Source organism: Cyprinodon tularosa, unplaced genomic scaffold (assembly GCF_016077235.1).
Source record: "Cyprinodon tularosa strain WSP-4 unplaced genomic scaffold, ASM1607723v1 ctg91, whole genome shotgun sequence".
Taxonomy (NCBI): Eukaryota; Metazoa; Chordata; class Actinopteri; order Cyprinodontiformes; family Cyprinodontidae; genus Cyprinodon; species Cyprinodon tularosa.
Window position 1 is genome coordinate 88,074 of NW_024039685.1, and position 21,927 is coordinate 110,000.

General features: G+C 39.1%; 1 protein-coding gene across 3 annotated transcripts in view; it reads left to right on the forward strand.

Annotated features, from left to right (window-relative positions):
- The window catches only part of adamtsl3 (ADAMTS-like 3), a 145,304-nt gene that overhangs the window by 63,735 nt on the left and 59,642 nt on the right, over nt 1–21,927 (forward strand). The gene's annotated exons all lie outside the window — the stretch shown is intronic.

Genomic DNA, 21,927 nt, shown 5'->3' on the forward strand with positions numbered 1-21,927 from the left:
TTCATACAACAAATCTGCCACTGATAGAACAATGTAACAAGTCCCACCATTCTGTGCACCCATGTCAGGATAGAAAAAGGCTTTTTGTCCAGAATTGCAAATAAGCAAGGAGTGAGTTATTTCCCAACATACTGTATAGCCACAACAATTTATTGAGCAGCCAAATGACTATAATTGTTATACCATCTAAAATAACTTGACTTTCTTTATTCCAACTGTGATTCAAATGAGGGCTTTTATTTCCTTTTTTATGAAGTTTATTTTTGCATAAGATGTTTACAGCTCAGCAGTTATAGTTAAAGCAGAGGTTTTCTTATTTAACCACAAGCCTGTATTTCACTAAGTAGCCCAGGTGCATCTGGGGAAGCACATTCTCCCAGAGCAGACATGCAGACTTCCTGGATTAATTTCCCCCCCTGTGCTTCTTATTTCTGAATGCTGAACGAAAGCACAGTGAAGAGCGACCCAGTGGAGTATTGAAGCTTTCAGATTTATGAGGCCTGTGCTGAACGATGAAGGTCTCATAGTGAAAACATTGTCCGTAGGCGGCAGGCTGGAAGCCAGGGTGTTAGTTGACTTAAAACAACCTTTTGGTGTGGTATACTGTGTCCCTTGATGAAAACGTCTGCACACTCTTGTTATACAGCTCGTCTGATTTATGATGGTAATCTTCACATTGCTGCAGAGCCAAAGTAAAGCCATCAATCATGCAGCTTCTGAAGAAATCATTAATACTCTACAAATGATGAGAGGTCAGGAAAAGATCTATGCTCCTCTGCTTATTTCCTCTGACCCCTGAAAAATATAACAATGTTCTGTTTTGCTCAATCTTTGAATCTTTAGCTTACGATTTGTGGCGTCTTTGGTTCGGCAGGTTCAACCGCAAGCAAATAAGCAATGCTTTTCAAAATCAGCTTTTCTGAATGATCTTGCAGAGTTAATGATAGGGGTTGAAGTGCAGTTAGTGAGCTTTTCCTCTACTCCATCCTTCACTAGGATGCCACAGATGATGGAGAGATGGGAAGTGGTTGGTAATGGGGATGCCAGACCTGGCGTTGATGTTGGCCTCAAGTGTGCCATGGCACGCAGCAAAAGACAGCAATTAAATGGAGGCTCAGAGTGAAGCTGTACATGAAGAGCTCAGCCTGCGGCTCTAGTCTGGCCCACACAGATGCTCAGAGCGGCCCTAAAACAGGGGCCCAACTGGCTGCTTTTCTTCTCTGATCATTCCTGCAAGAATTCAGTGACGTGAGCATGGTAAGAGAGAAGTGTTTGTGTTTAGAGTCACTGCTTATGATTTAAAATGTGCAGGGCACTTATGTGCGTCTGATGTTTGCTCTGTCTTTGCCAAGAGCCAAAGATTTGTTTTACCACCCTCTCATTTTGTGTCTGACGCTTCAAGCCATGGGTTTATGTAAACCTATGCCAGACTTTAGAGGGCTTAGACCACCCCAAACATGCAGACATATCCTGTCAGTGCATGCCATGCATCATCCATTGGACTCCTTTTAGGTGCATGTTTATGTCCAAGGCTAAAGTGGGAGGCAGGAGAGATCAAAACACCCTCAGCAGGTAAAATATATAGGCAAATCGTTTAATTTACCACACACTTTGTAACATCTATGAGTGTATACTCAATTAGTTTGCAGTGAATGGTGTCGGACTCAGTAAAGACTTGTAGTTTTGTGTCTTGGACACAAGATGTTGCTCTTTAGCTTAACTTGTTTTAACAAAATTAACATGCTATCAAAACTTTCTGGATTCTAGTCTGGTATTGTTAGTAACCTGTTGAAATCAATAGGACTGTTTAATGTGTTTAATAACTAAGTAATTTAAAGTTAGAGCTTTATGTTTATGGCAGAAACGTAGCTCAAAATGATGCTTATACCATACTCTGATCAGGCATCACTTTTTTCTACCTCCTTGATAGTGCTCCCTCTTTTTTTATTTTTTTATTTTTTCCTATTTCCCTCCTTTTACAACCAAGTTGGCTCCAATTTGTCATGGCATCAACTCCACTAGACACCTGAATGTATCGCTTGGTAACCAGTTCCAAAATGTTATCAGCAAATCCTTTGAGACCTGTAAGTTTGCAATTGAAGCCTTTAGGGATGGATCTTGTTTGTCCAGCACATCCAACAAATGATTGATTGGATTAAGATTTTTGGAATTTGAAAGCAGATTCAAAACCTCAAACTTGCTGTAATCAAAACATTCCTATACAAATTTTGCTTCATGTTTGGGTCCCACATTTAGCTGAAAGACATCAGAGCTCTCAGTAAATACCCTTTCCAATTAAATATTATAACAATATGTGTGGCTTTGCTTAGGTGGAAGGTTCCTTTTAAAGAAACGTCCACATAGATGGTGGTAATGGTTTTCCAGGAGTAACCCTTGTATTGCCCAGTGCCTAAAACATACTGGCTTCTTCCTGCAATGCAAGTTCTGCCACATGCTCCACAGGTAAACTATTAAATGGTGATCCAGGCGAAGTAGTCTTTTTTTTCCCCTTCAAGCTCAGATGCTCATATATAATTTGAAATTGCAGCCTCTTGTTTGTCAAAATCTGATGCAATGAGTAATTAATATTCTTTCAATAAGAAAAAATCTTAATTTCATCCATTTAAACTACAATGATTGCCTTTTTTCTATTCAGCAATATACGCCTACTGTACCTTAGCATTTTTTATAATTTACCACTGTTCCTTCCTCCACCTTTGGTGGAATCAGAGCGTCACCCTACAAGAACTGCGATTTTGGAGTTGCTATAAATCAGATCAATAGCATTCACTATTTGGCATCAATCTTTTTAAGACCTTAAAAATGTAATGAATTGTATATTAACAAATGTTCAAGGTGAGAAAAATAAGCAGATGACGACTATGGGGTTTGGTGGGTTCAGCTCAATATCTGATCAATGAATGATAAAACTAAAAAGTCTGATACTGCTTTCTTAATAATTTAAACTTTGCCAACGATTTATGCATAATTTGATCACGTTGTTTGCTGTCCAGCACTTACGATAAACTGCGTTGTGAATATTTGGCTTTTTACCATGTCTGAATACTGTATGTGTCATGATCGGTTTAGAGATAAACCCACATGCAGAACACCACTGGAGACTTGGTAAAAGGTTTGATAGAGTTTATTAAAGTTTCACACAAGACAAAACAAGATTCAAGTTCTGGTCCGGGCAGGATTCTCAGGCGTCTGCAGAGACAGATAGTTGGTTAGCTTGATATGCTGATGAGTTAAATGGGTTTTCAGATATTTCAGTGGATACCTTGAAGAGGTCCAGGTTGTTCTGAGAGAGGGAACCGGTTGGGTCCAGAGACTGTTGGTTCAGCAGAGTGCTTAGGCAGCAGCAGCGTCTAACTTCTGACTTCCAGTGAACAGACCTTGGTTGAAGTGATTTGCTCTTTCCTAAGAGCAGTCGGTGGATTCTAGAGTGAGGTTTTAAGGTTCGGCTCTCTAGGGCAGGCAGGCAGATTCAGGTTAAGCTCATCCAGAGCTTCTCTCGAGAGACTGGTTTCCTAGGAGCGAGAAGACAGAGGCAATTAGAATCAGGTTTCTCTAGGAAGATAACAATTAGTAATTTCAGAGGCTCAGGTTCGCTAACCAAACTTGGCTAACACTGCGGCGTCGAAGGAAGGTCTGGCAGCTGCTTATAAAGGCTGGTCTCTTGATGAGCTGATGAGCGTCAGCTGTGCTGGAGGGCTCCAGCCCAGGAGGATCCACAGCGCACTCTGCTGGAGCAGGTGGAGAATCTCCAGATCCCAACAGTATGGTCCTCTAAGGACTGGTGACCTGTCCAGGGTGTACCCCGGCCCTCGCCCGTAGACAGCTGGAGATAGGCACCAGCACCCCTCGAGACCCTGCCTGGGATAAGCGTGATTGAAAATGGATGGATGAATACAGTATGCACCCAGTAAAGTTTTGGGATTTTCTAACCAACTGCAGCTACTGTATTGGGACATGTAAAAAATGTAGCCCTTGACAAAACCGCAAAGAGAATAAAATGTAACATCTTCTGCCTTTGTGGTCATCCTCCCCATTTCCTGGTGTTCATTTTTACTGCCATGGACTGCTTCCTTCACAACTCTGCAAACACTTTACTGGTTGGGAGTTAACTACAGTAGCATATTTAGACAGCTGTAAGCCTGAAAGCTCTAGGGGAACACATGGTAAAGGATTTTTTTAAATGCAGGAGGAGGATAAAGTGGGAGTTTAGCTGATCTACTGCAGCTCTTTTTCCGTGTGGTTACTATCAATTCATGCTTCAAATATTTCCTTCCACTCTTCCCCTTTTTCACCTGGACATCTTTGATTTAACCCCAACATTGTATTTGTTGGCAGGTGAAAGAGCAAAGCACTCTCTAAGATTTTACACATTCATGTCTGTTAATCAAAAAGCACAAGGAGGACTTAGGTATGTATGTAACCCCTTTTTGTTTGACTCAGGTGCGTTAGGTTGATTTAATAAAAGACACTCTAAGGTTCACTCTATTCTAACGAGAGAGAATCAAGTCGATGGTTAACAGTCCAGCAGCTTCTGACCCACAGCCCTGACTGTAGTCATATTTTTTTATTAAAATCAATATACATAATCAGTCCCTGTAAATAATCCCATCTTTAACATTATTAACCATGAATGCATATATATTTATTCAACAAAAAAAAAATAAGTTACATATACTGTACTGTATATCTTGAATTCATGGATCATACTTTTACACAATTTGTAACTGAAACATTTTTTGAGCAAAAATTAAAACCTATTAAACCATAGAGAATCAATTTGTTAGTTAACATCAGTCCAGCAGCTTCTGCCCCATATGCCAAATAAAATACAATCAATAACCCTTAACAAAGTACAGAGCAATGGTTCCCAACAAACAGTTGACAGCAGATGTAAAATGCAATATATAGTCTATATAACCAAATCCGCCATAACAACAGTCAAAAATATATACAAAACTTTGTTACATTACACACGAAACCCTGTATATGGTTTTAAAGTTTTAAAAAATATTTTCTAGAATACAATACTTGCAAAGAAAACAGATCTGGTCATAATACATGCCACAGGCAACAGAAAAACTGGAGAAGCTATTAGTTACTGGTTGTTATGGCAACCAACAACTGTCAAGAGCAGCATAACTTGCATACCATTAAATGTCAGGGGAAATTTTTTTTCCTACTAAAGAAAATAATTTTACAAATAAATAACCTCTGACTAACTTCAACATGTATGGGGAAACTTTCAAAATTTATAAAATGGGTTATTTTAATGCTTTGCTCATGTACACATGAGAGATTGAGATAAGTAAAACTAAATGTTTTTTTTTAAAGTAGCAAGTTATTTTTTCTTTAATACAAATTTGAAAGTTTTTCCTATACTATCTTCCTTTTTATCAACATATAATAATCCTCTAACTTGTAACTTTATCTATAAACTTGCAATTTGTGTAATTGCGCTACATCTATCATGATCTTGGTGCTGATGACTGGCTTGATTACTCATTTCATTCACCTGCCTAGCTCTGCCTAAATTCTCATTACTGCTCATCATATCCACCTGTTCGAAGTGATAAGTTTCTAATTATTCTTGAGTCTTTGGTGTAAGATTTTTCTAGCATTACCAGTTTGTGTTCTGATTGCCTGATCCCAAGTCGTTTTATCTTTGGACCTTTGAGCCTGCCTGTCCCTGTTCTGATCTATTTTCAGATCAGTACAGGGACAGCAGAAGTCCATGCAAGAAGAGCAGAGATCTGAAGTGATTCTGAAGGGAAATCTAAGCCGTGGTCAAGAGACAGATCCAAGGTCGTTAGCAGGCTGAATCCAAAGGAGGACCGAAGACACGTTAGGCAAACAGATCAGAACAGTGGCAGGCAAACTCAGAAGTCCAGGAGTAGAAACTGCTCAGGATCAGGCAATCAGAATGACACAGTGGGTACACTAGAGAACTCTCACTAACAGCTCGAATAATCTGGCACTGATGGCTGGGACCATGCCGTTTAAATAGGAACTGGAACAGGTGGATTTGATGAGTGATAATGTAAACCAGGTGGAGCTAAGCAGGTGAAAGAACTAAACTGATAATCCAGTTGTAAGTGCCAAGATCATGACATAGACTACAGAAACACTGTAAACTAAAGGTTAATTCGGAAAAAATAACAGCAATATAGAAATGCATTTGTGTCAGTTCTATCTATTGTGTCTGATTTACATACTTGACTTTGTTAACCAAGAGTTAACTCATGACCCTAATTATCTACTGGAGTTAAAACATGGAACTATTCACTCTCTGAGTTGTTGATTTCAAGGAATGGATTATAGAATCATATTTGATTGTAAAGCTGAGCAGCCTATGAAGAAAGCCCACTGAGAAAATTATCTCCATGTGCAAAGCTTTTGGTCTTTGAAAGGGGTTTCAGCACTTGTATAACCCTAAACCATAGAATAATGTTAACAGGGGTTTGTGGTTTTATGAGGTTATTTTATCTCAACTCCACAATCCCTAAATACTAAAAATAAATTAAGTTTTAAATATTACATGCACTGATATAGATAAAAGTTTAACAACTGATGGCTCCTAGTCTTGCTCTATTTCTGTAGAAAAAAAATCTGTTGGATATCATCTAAGCACAGATGAGATTGGAACATGATGAACATACCGAAGCTTAACTTTAGATCCCTTTTCCATACCAGCTCCATTAGCTTCAAAATGATGGAGAGTTGACTTGCATGCAGCCTGTTTCAATTTTGCCAACAAAACATTTATAGGGGATTTAAATGCGGGTTTTTACTAATCCCCAATCATACTTTTCAGACATGCTTATGGTCACTTTTTTTTTTTTTTTTTTTTTTACATTTTCTCAACTTGCTGCAGTTTTGTACTTGTACATCAGAAGTAGTAAGTGTGCTCTAGGTTCATGGAAGTGAACATAGATGGTAGTGCTGGACTCATCTGTCGATTTTTCATTTCGTCTCCAACCAGAGCCAGTGCATCAACAATGCAATCTTTTCAAGAAGATAAAAAATCTGCTCTCCAAATTATCCTCCGCCATGGTTGTTCTTCTTCCTTCTTGCGTGTTGCAAGACGCTATATAGGGACCTTAGTTGAGTATTAATGACAGTAAATCTGCTCAAAGACGCTCGTAGCTCTGCTTCAACAAGACACCACTTCACGATGGTTACCTCAGGAGGGCCGACTTGATTTCAAACATTTTTGATTTTCATCTGAATGTTTGATTCCCGATCAGGAGGTGGTGATGACTGGCTAATTGCCCTTTAATCCCATGTATGCTACATGACGCAGGATGCACAGTAAAGTTTAAACTCGGCCTGATCCCAAAAGTTCTTCCAAAACTGAAAAATCAGCCCCAAAAAGACAAAATTGTTCATTGTATGCCTGTCTTTATTGTAGCCAGAAATGTAACTGACAAGTTTTTGTGTGCATGTAAAAGATTTGTATGTTTAAAGTTCAAATAGAAAACTGAAACCATGCAGTTGAGGACAATCTATTTCTTCTTTAATCTTTTCCATATCTGTCGGTCAGATACAGGTCATATTAAGGAGCTGATGAACACACACTCTTTTCAGACTCTGTGTAATTGCATCAAAATTTTAGATTTCAGAAGACGATGTCCAGCTTAAAACCTCCTCTGTCCACCTTCTATCACATTGCTCTCACTTTCTGTAATCATCGCTGAGCCAAAGGCAACACATGATGCAGATTTATAAAATGGGAAACATATGTTATTGATGTGACTTTATTTTAGGGTTAAAAGCTGAAACCCTAGCTGCGTGAAGCCTGTGCTGAGATCAAGCATGTATTGCTGCTGCTGCAGAACTTCTTTTTAGTTTGTAAAGACTTCCCTCTTGGACAATATGAGCAGTGAGCTTCTGAGACTAACCAGGTGCCTTTTCATGTGGATGTGCGTCTCTATGTCTGTGGTTGAATTGTCTCATTTTTACAGATTAATTTAACAAGAGAGCCAACTCCATGTCTGCAAATGATCAAGTCTTCATTTTCAGCTTTGAACATCACCTTTTTCCAGCATGAGACAACTAATAAATCTTAATAACATGTCTCATAAAGTCCTGTTACTTCAACGCAGATGAGGGTTTTAATTTAATTTGAATTATCCACCTCCATTTTCCAATGTGCACAGCAAGTGCTGTTACTTTTACACTCTTCCACTTCTCAAGTCATTAATATTTTGATCTGACCTGCTGCAGGCTTTCCGAAGAAAGAATATTTTTTTCAATAAAATGGTGAAAATTTCGAAATGGTACAAAAAAGTTGAGTAAGTCTTGTGGACGGGTTCGTTTTCACCAAAGTACTTTATATCTTCTTTCAAATATATATATATATATATATATATATATATATATATATATATATATATATATATATATATATTTATATATATTTATATATATATATTGTACACTCTTCAGTTTAAAGAGGTTAAAGGTAAACTTGGCATTAAAAGCAATACCTTTGCTTGCATATCAACAGGTTTTTACAGACATAATTGCAGCTGGCACCTCTTATGCATTTAGTTTTCACTTTTTAACTTGTTAATCCACAATGCAAAGGTAGTGCTTATGAGACTGAGTTTACCTGTAATATTTAAGACTGAAAAAGTATCTTGGAAGAGAGACATTTAAATAAAGAAGAACCCATGAAAAAGACTTAGACTTAGTCTACACAAACACGGTATAGTTTATAAATGGCTTAGAAAAAGTTATGTTGACGCAAGTATACACAGCAACTATGTAGACACTGTAGTACAAATGCTGAGCCCTTTGGTGGCGCTGTGACTCCGTCACAGAATCGCACCCAAACACCTGACAAAAACCTTAGGCATGCGCACACAGCTCAGCATAGGTAACATGGCAACATGGCAGTAAAGAGGTGCATGCTGGTCACAGAGCTGCAACTTCAGTGTTAAAACAAATACATTAAAAAAATTGTTGTTGTTATATATATATATATATTTTATTTATTTTATATACTCTAATAATCCCAGAGGGAAATTACTTCTCTGCATTTAACCCATCCCCTTGGGGAGGGGTTAAGTGGGCTGCCATTGTGAGGCGCCCGGGGGGGCAGTGTGAGATTAAGGGTCTTGCTCAGGGACCCAGAGTGGCAGTCTGTGGGAGTGGGGGATAGAACTCACAATCTCAGGATTCAAAGACCTATGCCCTAACCACTAGGCCGCCACTCCCATGCGTTATGCATGTACACACTGAAGCAAGAAACCCCATGCTCTGATTTTTTTTTCCAGTTTCAAAAATTGTTTTCTTCTTTTACAAAATGCCGTCTCTGTTTGGAAAAACAGCATGAACAGCAAACTTTCTTTTCAGTTTTTCCTAATCTCATCTCCATATGGATTGGAGTTTTTTCAACTTTTTTTTCTTCTACCTGGATTAACAAGATATATTAGGACATACATCATTATTTAAATCTGTTATTTGTCTTTTCCAAAATGGATCTAATTAGGGCTGAACCTATCCATTATCTTAGTAATCAACAAATCTGCAGATTATGTTTTGGGTTATTTGATTAATCTAAAAAGATGCTTTTAGTAAATGTATATTTCTAGTAAGCATGATTGTTCACATTTGATAAATTGCAAATGGGAACAAAAGTGTATATTATATATATATATATATATATATATATATATATATATATATATATATATATATATATATATATATATATATATATATATATATATATATATATATATAAGCAACTAATAATACAAATTTCTTTAAGGTTTTGTCTTGATTATTATTTCAAAATACGGTGAATTGATCAGATTTTAGGTAATATACATTCAGTTATTTAATGTCATTATTCAAGCTGTATTTTATATATATAATGATGCATTCATCATGTCATTATTTATTTGGTATTGAAATACTGTTTTAAATAATTTAATCACATTTAATAGCCAGATTGGATATTTTACAGGACATTTGTTTATTTTAGTTTTTTTTTTTTTTTTTTACTTGTCACTTTGGGCCTTCCATACTTCTCATGGCTCATATTGCAATTATTATTGAAATTATTTCAAGACCCCACCTGTGGTCTAAGGGAAAATTGGTCTAAATTCTTTTCAGACTTTATTGGCACAAAAAAAGGAACAATACAAAAGCACATTTTGAAGGTTAAAATTAATAGCTTTTTCTTCAAGCACTTTAAACTTGAACTTAACTCATATGTCAATATAGGAAAAGAAAATAGGGTAAGAGGAGTTCAGATAAATAATGAGCAATTTATTTTTGTCATTAAAATTTACCTTTGATGATTATTTCTTATTTCTTATAAATGACCAGTGGTAAGGATCCACTATTTAGTTTTACTGAAGTAAAACTTATTCTATGCCCCAACTACTAAGCCAGTTAACAAGCATGCATGTAAGTCAACTCTGATTTAATAAGAGGAGTGCATGGAAACCAGAACCAGTTAACCCTTCTGACAGTAAGAAATTTATGGAGACAGATGACAAGAGCAGGATGTATGTCAAATGCGAACAAGCCCCAATGGAGCAGTGATGCCCTCTGTTTAGTTTCACAGGAAGCAAAGAGTGAACATATGTTCTTATAAAGAGGCTCTTGTGTTTTCACTTCTTTTTTTTTCGATCCAAGGGGTCTTAGGTCTTAATTATTTTTCAACAATTCTTAATTGTAATGTAACATATAAATTGGCACTGAGCTTTACCACAAATTCAGGGAAACACAGTGTTATTAAACCAATGAATTATTGAAAATAGCATACCTCGCACTGCAGTGCTCACAGAATATATATTTTAAATCTTTAGAGATAAACTGGTGCATAAATACTCACAAAATTCTAATTAACTACACAAAGTATGTTCTAACCCCTCAAAAGTAGAATATAAAACACTGATCTAGATTTGTCCAACTATACAATGGATTATTAAGTGTTTTCCAAAAGGTAATTATGTCTTTCTGTAACTCTGACAAATACCTCTTCTAAGGTGGTAGTAATTGCACTACAATTCCCAAATAGTTGGAGGATTATCTCTGAAAAAGATGCAATAACCTGAAAGTCTGAAATGATCTGAAGTGAAAATCTATTGCAGATGGTAACATTTTCAATGTTTTTTTGTCAAAAACATTAATTTTTTTATTTTTTCAATTTACAGTACTTCAAATTACATTGCATCTTAACGTGCAGAAATAACAAAATATGACTAACATATCTCTACAATGAAAGAATGTTAAGCAATTTTAACAGCAAGCTGTTGAGTTGCATTAAATATAGACCTCCTACGTACTTGCCAAAAACCATGATCTTTGCAAAACGCTATAAAATCTTGGCTAAACTTTATTCCCAGATGATGCGGCAACAGTGTGGTCTCCGAATTGAAACACAAGGGATTAAGTTTGTGCTGGCTAGGCCATAAATAAGTCATGTTGCTGTATCATGTGTGCCCAGACCTGAATGCAGGTCCTTAACCCTTTTTTTTCTTTTTTTTTTCTTTTCTTAAAGCCCACCATGGAGGTCCTACACAGCCAACTCCAGCCACTTTCCTTAGCTAATTTATACTCGTCCTCTCCTCTTGGAAAATGTCGTAGTTGCTGCGATGGCTGAGGGAAGGGGTGTGGAATATGTGGAATTTAGATCAGAGGTGGTGGAGTTCCTGTTGCAGTGGAACGCTGACAGGTTTGCCTGTGCGTTCACAGGAAAAGCTGCTAAAACATTTGCTGATGGGGAAAAGCTGGGTGCTCAGGACATGTGAGTGGCGGTTTGAGGAAGCAGTAAATGTCATCACCGATTCTTAATTACTTGGTGTATCCCCACTCTGCACTGTGGAGGCTCTAAGGTTTTAAGGGGAATACTCAGGTGGGAGCACATTGTGGTTACTGGCTTTCTCATTATATCAATATAAAGAGTACAAACATTTATAAAATACTACGCTATGATTATTATAGTAACCCGTTTTTAATAAGACACAGTATTCTTAGTTTACCTCTTATTATTACATTTTCTATAAAGAGTTCAAAGTTACCATCAGGTTTATATATTTTTCCAACAGTCTAGATACAGAACTAGTTAGTTATTTGGTTTACCGCAAAATTCTTGCATCTAAATCGGCAGATTTTGATGTTCTGATTCCTGCTAGGAACAATCGAAGATTCTTTCAATTTATATTTTTAGTGATTATACATTTATTTTCATGCCCCAACTCAGCAACTAATTTCTTCCAGGTCATATTTTCAGAGTGTTTTTACTTTTTAAGGGCTGCCCAGTCCCTGTACAACAAAAGCAATAGCCCTCTACTGATTTGCATGATTTCAGACACGTGATGTCATTTCTTCCCCTCCGACTTCTATTTTGCACTTTTAACCAGAAACTTTGTATTAATTCATCAATAACTGGTGTAATAATTTATACTTTCTTCTAGAATATTATGCTTATGAAATCTGCAAATAAATGTTCATGTTCCTATGAACTCACTTGCATTTTATTATCGTTTTTGTCTTAAACTCTTTGGATATAAGTAAACAGATTGCATGTTCTAGCCCTTGACTAAAAACAATATTTTCCAAGTTATTTTCAGCTTCTAGATGATGTCATTTGCACTATTTAAATGCCTTTGTTTTAGTACAATAAAAGTAGAATTTAGAAAAATTAAATATCCTTCATTGTCTAAAGAAAATGTCAACCAGGCAGGTACAAATTAACGATTGCTTGATATGCAGCAAACCACACTACTTTGGTTAATTTAAGACTTCAAGCATAAGCTCACAAGTTGATCCAAAGGAATGCCTTATAGACTCAAGAAACAAATGATTTAATCTTGATCCACACTTTAAATGTTTTGGCACAGAGATTCAGATAGAATAAATGTCTCCTCTTCAACACTGAAGAAGTTAAATAAGAGCTTGACTTCGTTCCTAAAGACCACAATGGGATATCAGTCTCTCCCCTGAGTAGATAATTTTTCCTCGTACATGCAGTACTATTCATCCTCCCACTCACAAATTAGAAAAGGAAATGTTTCCATCACTTGTGAGACACAGCTATCCAGCAGAACAGCCCATAAACAATCAGAATGAATGAATTATAAAAGGAAACATCTGCTTTATAGGGATGTGGAGGGGATGAAGGGTAAAGGTTAGATCCTAAACATTGAAAATGATAAAGAATAGAGGGAGTATTACAGTATAACGTTTTTGACTGTATTTCCCTTCTATAAGCTGATCATCACAGATGCACATCTCAATTTTAATCCCTTTTTTTTGGCAAGGAGAGGAAAAGCAGTTGGTTTTCAGCTGCAACTCGTAAAATCCTTGTCCTGGTAAAACATTTAATACTGTGGCCCGGTGAGCTTTTTAAACAATGACTTTGGTGTAAATCAAGACAAAAACCCATGTTGGTTTCATATGTGGGGGTGGTGGGAGGCTTACATTAAACTCACTTGAATCATTTAAGTCTTTGCCTGAGAGCCAATGTTTTGGGCTCTTAAGTTCACCTTAATGTTGTTCACCAGTAACTTAAGCTTCATTTGTCTTTCATTCTGAGAACTCTAAGACTGTTTGCTTAGGTCATCGCTTCATAATGTGTTGACTCTTTAATTTGATCCTTTTTTTAATGGAGAGTATATAAAAGGATCAGTTAAATATTTGCTGCTTGGAAAGTAAACCTGGTTGAACTGGAAAATTGTGGCTAGAGAGCTTGTCCTTTATCATACATGAGTTTTGACCTTACCATGTTTGTTAGGTTCTTTTCTTTGGATCAAAACTTGATGTTTAGCTTATGGTTTTCTCACCTTATTCTTTAAATAGCATAATTGGCTGTTGAGCTGCTTCAACATTCATTACATCTTGTCTGGTATCCACATCTGAGGATTCACTTGCACATTCATATAATCTAATTTTTTTATTACCCTTGAAACATCACAAAAATGGCTGCCTTTCTTATAAACCCATTTCAATCATCTCCATTTCATTTTATGAATGCCTCTTTTCTTCATATATGTCCTACTCAACCATACTACCCTATCTTTTTAATGCTCTTTTTATATTAGAAAGTCCTTTTCTGTATGTATGACAGATATGTGTGGCATCTGGACACTGTTAGCCTGCCATGTCATGTCCAGATGTAGCCTAAGCCAACATGTGGTAAGTCTGATGTAGAAAGTGTGGCTTTATTTTCCCGGTTGATACGTGCAATTACATGCCAATATATCAGCTTATGTCCATCACTTTTATTCTTTAACTTTTCCATTTCAGTTTTTGTTTTAGACACCACACAATGCCATTTTATCTATAGATATTTTGTGCAAAATGTGCTCTAGGGTCGCTGAAATCCACATCAGATTTCTGGTTTTCTTTCCTGGCATGTTACCCATCTGATTCTAACTGTTCTTCATATTTCTTCTTAACCTGACTTTAACAACTGTTTTCCATATAATCCTGGTTTGGACTCATAAACTACCCCTTTAAGTAAAGTAGCTTCACCATAAACATCTTCTCTCTTGTTAAACACTCTGGGGTTAAAAGGTCCACGGACCCCTCCCTTGGTCTTCTCCATAGCTCCGCAGTTTGTAATGTCATCTAGGCTTACTTTCTGTATGGTCTTCCCACACTTTAGCGCTGATTTGTTAACTTTCTTCTATTTGTTCTGCCTTCCAATTCAGTTTCTCCATTATTTCTTTATGTAGAAAATATTTGTGTGCCTTTTTTGTGTACATTTTTTTTTCTTTCCTTTTTTACGTCCTAATTCTTTGCAGAATTGTATATTTTTTTGATATAGGCAGATTTTGGTTCAAAGGACTTGGAAACACAACTAAACTGACAATTTAATTTCGTCCCCACCGCCATCAGACAGCTGAATGTTGAAAAAACTGAAAATCATGTCACAGATTCTGCATCAAACTGACCATATCAATGTGTTCTTTTTTGCACCATGTTTTTTCTCCCACAATGTTTACATGTGAACACGGCTGTACTTTAAGAAAATAGAAACGTCACGAGACATGTACAAAACAAATTTCATTTTTTTTTAAATACACTTTTTGTATACAAAATTACAATAAATGTTGTCTAAGTCTAAAGTCTAAGTTTAATTTGGATCAAAATCTGGAAGACTGAATAAAGTGGTCTGCCCATAAAAAACACAAATTACTGAATGAAACATCCCCCTAAACACAAAAGGAAACAGAGAACCAATGAACAGTCGGAACAGAATAAAAGGATGCTCAAGGAATAAGCTATATGAGGGAAATTATGCACTACATGTTAACTCAACACTGTTTAAAAGCTAATTATACAGTCTACATTTTCTAAATGGTTCCCCTAATTCTATTTATTTAACATCTTAGTGTTTTACTTTACATCATCTTCCAGAATAAAGTTGCTTAAATGCACCATACAAGAAGTCATAAATTGTCCTGGCCTTTTACTCAGACATTAAATTATGGTAAATCGTTCATCCAAGATTTTTATCCACATTCATAATATTATTTTATCGTTTCCTAAGTGAATTTAAAAAAAAAAGAAGGAAAAAAATCCAGACAAAAATTAAGTTATTGTTAAAAGTTAAATGCTTCCTCTGGATATGTTTGTTTTGTTCTTTGCAACATGTGAAATTGTAAAGGGAACTGACATAAGTGTGTATAGCTGGTAAAAAGGAAGAAATGAATGAGTGATCCATTCTAAAGTCTGTGGCCGTTTCCCTATGCCCATCTGACCCATGTGATAGAACACTTGGACCACTGTGTCTGGTACAATGGGACCCTGAATAAAGTCGGATCTTTTCTATTTTTCTTACATTATTGCATAAAAAAAGAAGAAGATTTTTCTGCAACAGCAACATAAATTAGGGACTCTAAGCCAAAAAAAAGGTGGTCAGAAACAGATTATTTGCTTGAGCTGTTAGCTCTTATATGTGCTGTGTCTACTAGTACCAACTCCGTGGTTAGTAGACTAAATACAGGAAGGAACTTGTTGAAAAGTGTAAAACGATATACATTTATGTTGGATATCCTTAAAGTCTCAATGAACACTAGGAAGAAGTTGCTAGATTTTTCTCTTGCCATGATAAATGAAAGTTTTTAGAGGAATACAATAACATAGATAGCTGTACTCTCGAGTAGTTAAATAGATTTGTCGACCAACACCAACGCAGTTTAGGAGAAGAGCCTGTGCTAGTTTTACTTGCTACAAATGATCACAATATTCAAGATGATTTTAAATATTCCAGATCATCTTACAGTTTATTGATGAAGCACTGCGTTAAAGGAGTTAAAACACTGTATGAGGTGGAGTCTATATGCTAAAAGCTTGATATCTAAAGGGATATGGTTAGAAACAGGATCATTTTAAAACAGCTGTCAGTCATAAACGGTAAGATAATATGAACAGGTTGGCTCACAGATTAATTCATCACAGATTCCCAAAAGAATAAAGTAGGGAATTAGTTCAACACCTAATGATGGTGAAATGTTACTCTTACAGGATGCTTAAACTTGTTTAACATAAGTGTGTGGGGCTTCTATTTTTCATTCCTGCTATGATTAAACTCAATGCTTCACTGGCCACTAAAATATGTGAGTCTTTTGCTTCTGACTGGTCTTACCAGTAATGGCCAGTCACCTTGATCACCTTTCTCTACCATTTTTCCTGCTGAATATCACACATACAACCTAAAGAAACAAATACAGAAAATAATTTGGGTTTGATATGGTTAACTTAAAAAAACAACAACTTTGGATTTCAATTCAGAGGCGAACTTTTTCACTTCCAGATGTTTTTGATCATTGTTTTGTCAATTGATAACCTCTGCTGTTTTGGAAATAGAAGCCCAAATTATGCTGTACCCACAAACCACATGCTAACTGAAGAGTAAACTTAAGTCACGGTGAGAATCATGATTTCGATAAACATACTGTCAGTTGATGTCAAATTAAAGAGAAGCTCTGGGTCAAATGTTGGGTTTGTTTACAGTCCATCTGCTTACTTTCTGGTTTCACCTCTTAGTTGTCTTTTTTTTGTGTGTGTTGATATAAGAAAAGCCAACAACTAGAACCGTCTTGAGTGCTAATAAGGGAAAACTTTCTGCTAAAACACTGGATTGTTTGTCTACGGTAGATTATTTCCACAGTTATCCCAAACCTCGTGCATGCTTCGCTTCCTTATGAAACCTAATATCATCCCTTTCCTCGTGTCAAATAACCCCAGATTATCTTGTGTATTTTTTTTCTCACCTCATCCTCTTCATGGATTATTGTTTAAACTGTCTAGAGGTCACTGCCAACAGCACTGTGGTATCGGAGCAGTTTGAGAACCAGTGTCAGTCAAACACATTAATTTCCTCCCTGTGTGTTTGGTTTTGTAATCGGGGGGGGGGGGCACACGTCAGGATTCCCTCGGTTTATTTTAATAGTCGCACACATGCAGATACGAGAAGGATTTCCTACAAAAGTAAACATCAGAAGGTTATGGATCAAGCCAGAATAAGGGGGTGTGACCTTTGTGTTGACCTGGAAAAATGTGCATAATATTAGTGTTAATTGGCTAGTAAAGTGTGTGTTTTGGATAACTCCCCTATTTAGACAACTTGCATAGCATCCCCCCCCCCCCCGTCTGATAAATCTTATAGAGCAGGCCTCATACTGACTCTATGGCTTTATGTGTGTGCGCAAGAGAGTGTGTATCGTCTCAGCTGTCTGCTGCAATGTGGTGATTACGTTCACCCGCTGTTTGCTTTGCAGTGCCACACATTCCACAAAGCCTTAATTGATTCAAATTATGTGGCTTTCGATTTTGGTGTTTTATTTGGGATTCCTGATTTGGAACGTTTTTATTGTATTTGGAAGGTTGCTGCAGAAGGCCCCTGTTAAAGCCTACTACCTTGTGACTCTCATCAAGGAGCACCAGTGGGTTGGCAGTAAATTTAACTGCTTTATTTAAATGTTCTGTTTCATATTTGACTTTTTTTGTGTCCTCCTATTGCCTAAAGAAATGAAAGCCACTCACTGTATGGCATATTCCCTCTTTGCCAAAAGCTGTCCATCTTAACCCCCCCCCCCCCCCCCCCCCTTCTCTCTGTAACCAGAGGGTTTGTCCCTCCAGGGTACACCTGGCTCGTTCCCCACTTTCACAGCATACATGCTCACTGTGACTTAAACTGCCAGATGTCATGAAAGGGTCTATTGAGACAGACGTTCAGCTCATAAAAAAGGTATATCTCGATAGCTTCTGCGACCAGACCATGTCATCTGATTTACATGGGACTCTCAGTCGTACCCCGGTGGGAAAGACAAACCCAGTCTGGATTTGTAAATGCAATGCCAAATGTGTGTCTCCTTCTCTTTTCCTGCCTGGAGACATAAAGCGATTTGTAAGAAAAGTACACTAGAGCTTTTTTTTTCTGTTTGGGCGTGTGTTTGAAATGGTTGAAAAATGTAAGAGAGCTGGAAAAAAGACAGAGCAAAACCATTCAGGTGAAAAAGGAAATAAGAAACGCTGACATGACAGGATTGGCAGAGCAATGGAGTTGATGTAAAGTGAGCTAAAACATCAAAAACATGAGAAAGCTTGTGTCAGGACAAACAATCAAACATCTTCCAGTTTTTGTCTCCAGAGGGGCACCAGACAGGGATGCCCACTCTCCCCCTCACTTTTTGCTATTTTTATTGAGCCTCTGGCTGCTACAATCAGACAAACAAATATGATTAAAGGTATAAAAGGCATGAAAATGGAGCATAAAATTAGTCTTTACGCAGATGATGTATTACTTTATCTCCAGTACTCAAACACTTGCCTCTCTCAAGTGATTAGTTTACTAGAATCTTTCTCAAAAGTCTCAGAATACTCTATAAATTGGTCTAAATCTGTAATACTACCAATTAATTGCTCTCTACAGAATCCCTCAGGTCTACAATTGCAATCAGGAAATATCAAATATTTGGGAATTACTGTGTCATCTAAACTAGCTGAGTTACCAAAACTCAACCACACCCCTCTTTTAATGAAAATAGAAGAGGACCTAGAAAGATGGAAATCGCTTCCGATCTCCCTTTTGGGTCGGGTAGCCTCAATTAAAATGATGGTCTTACCCAGAATTAACTACCTATTTTCAATGATCCCAAATAAACCATCAACCGAATGGTTTAAATCTCTAGATTCTTCCATCTCTAAATTTCTTTGGAAGGACAAACCCCCTCGTATCAGCTTAAAAACACTACATAAAACTAAAGACAGAGGGGGACTAGATTTACCTAACTTCCAATACTACTATTTAGCAAATAGATTACAATACATTTCTAAATGGATAAAACATAATCCCTTAGATGAGCCCTGGATAGACACAGAACAGGATATATGCAGTAATATAATAATCTCAGATTTGCCGTTTATTAGCTCTAAGATCAAACGGCACCCATGTTTCAAAAATATTAACATCAGCTCTTCCCTGACAGCATGGTGGGAATTTCTAAAAATAACGAACTCATCACTTATCCCGTGCAGTCGTACACCCATCTGGAATAACCCTGACATTCTACAAAACAATAATGTGATAAACTTTCCGTACTGGAAGAATAAAGGTATTACATATCTGGATCATTTGTTTGAAGGTACGGAGTTTATCACATTCGCTAGATTAAATTTGCAATATGGCATTAACAAAAATAAATTCTTAGAATATGAGCAAATCAAAGCTATAATTAGAAATAAATTTAAGCATATTGATGGAGGTTTAATAATTCCAACTAAAATATCAGAGTTTCTAGAGTTAACCCCCCCCAAACTACTGTCTAAGTTATACAGGACACTGACTAAACTGGATGATACAATATCTCTTCCTATTACTAAATGGGAGGAGGATTTATCAGTCAGCCTTGAACAAAACATCTGGGCTCAGATATGTCTAAGAACTTTTAACATGACCAGAAACCCCAATTTACAATTAATACAATACAAAATCCTCCACAGAGTGCACTATACAGGTCAAAGATTATTCAAGATGGGTTTTGCGCAATCTAACATCTGTCCACAGTGCACAGGCAATCGACTTGATAATTATTTTCACGCGCTATGGTTATGCACGCCGGTTCAGAGATTCTGGGTACAGGTATGTAAGGATCTATCACTGTGCCTGGGTTGTAAAATCCTAATTTCCCCTTCAGTTTGCTTGCTGGGTGACTTTGAGGGAAGCTCTATGGGAAAAAAATCGGTTTGCTTGGCATTCACTGCATTATGTATCGCAAAGAAAACTATCCTCATGAATTGGAAGAGTAAGGATAAACTCAACATCAATCAGTACAGAGATCTGTTGTTGGATCATATTAATCTTGAGACAGCATCTGCATCCCCATCAGACCGATCTCTCTGGGCTCCCTTGATCGGCTCCATCACTTAGTGTAGTGGGGGGCTATGGGGTGCGTCTTGTGGGGCGCGGGGGCTAGTTCGGGGGTCCTTGGGTCCTGGGGGCCCGGGGGGGGTGCTCGGAGCGGGGTGCCTGGCGGGTCTGGCCCGGGGGACTGTTGCCCCCGTCGGGGCGGGGTCTGGGGCGCCGCGGGGGGGTCCTGCGGCGGCCGCGTGCGGTGCTCTTGGGGGGTTCCGTGGTGGCGGACGTGGGCTACTGGCCTGGTGGCTGTGCTGCTGCTGGGTGGGGCTGGGCGCCGGGCATCGGTTCTTTTGTGGTGCTGGCCGGGGTGCTTCTGCTCTGCGGGGCGTCGGGGCGTGCCTCGTCTTCTGGTGCCGGGTTTCGGTGGTTGGCCGTGGTGCTTGCCGTGGTTGCGTCGTCCGGGGGGGGCGTGGGTGGTCGCGCCTGTGGCCGGGGTTCGTGTGTGTCTGTTGTGGGCGGGTTGCGGGCGTCGGGGGTCCCTTTGGAGTGCCCCCGGGTCGGGGTGTGGCTTCGCTCTGTTGGGGCGGGTGCCGGTGACGCGTGGTGCGGTGCATCGTGCGCGGCTTGGGAGTGGAGGGTTGCTCGGTGTTTGGCGGCGGGGGGGGGACGGGCCGTGGCCGTCCTCCTCTCGGCGGCCTGTGGGCGGTGCGGGGCCGGAGCGGGGTGGGTCGTGCTGCTTTCGCGCCGGGCGCGGCGGGGGTGGTGGGGTCGCGTCTGCTGCTTTCTTTTTGCTGCTTGTGCTGGCTTCTGGCGGCTGGGGCGGCCTTGCTGCTCTGGCTCTCTGGCGTGCGCCGGGTAGGGCTGCTCTGTCCTTTGCTTTGCCTTGCGGCTGTGTTTGCTGTGGTCGGTGGGGGCGGGGTGGTTTCGTTGTGTTTTTGGGTGGGGGAGTCCGCCTGGGGGCTTGGTTGGTGCCGTCGGTTCGTCCTTGTCGGCCTTCCGGTGTTGTTTCTGTTGGGGCTGCTCGGGCCCCCGCATGCCGGCGGTGCGCTGCCGGGGGGATTCCTGTTCGGCGGGCTTGCCTGTCTCCTGGGAGGGCAGGCATGTTGACTTTTCTGGGGAGGAGCATCTGGGTGGAGGGGTCCTCGTGGTGTGGCGGTGGGTGTTGGGCACTGGCTTGTTTGCGGCCGTTCTTCTCCGGTGAGGGGGAGAATATTATAATTTTTTTGTTTTTGTTTTTGTTTGTTTTTTGTGGGGGGGGGGGGGGTGGGGGGGGGGGGATCGGGGCTTGGAGTGGGGCTCGGGATTTGCGCTTAGCTGTGTTGTGTGGCTTTCTTCTTCTTCGGATTGGTGCTGTGGGACCGGTGTTGGGGGGAGTCGTTCGGGGGCCGGGGTCGGGGTGGGGGTGCTGGCGCCGGTGCCGGGGGTTTTTGGGCATTGCCCGGCCCTACTGCGGGGTGGGTCTGGGGTGGCTCCTTGGGCCTGGGATCCCTGGGGCGCATTGCCCTTGGGCGGGGTCCCCGGTGGGGGTTCGGGGGGTTCGGGTTCTGTGGGGAGTGCTGCTTGGGTTCTGGGCCGGTGTA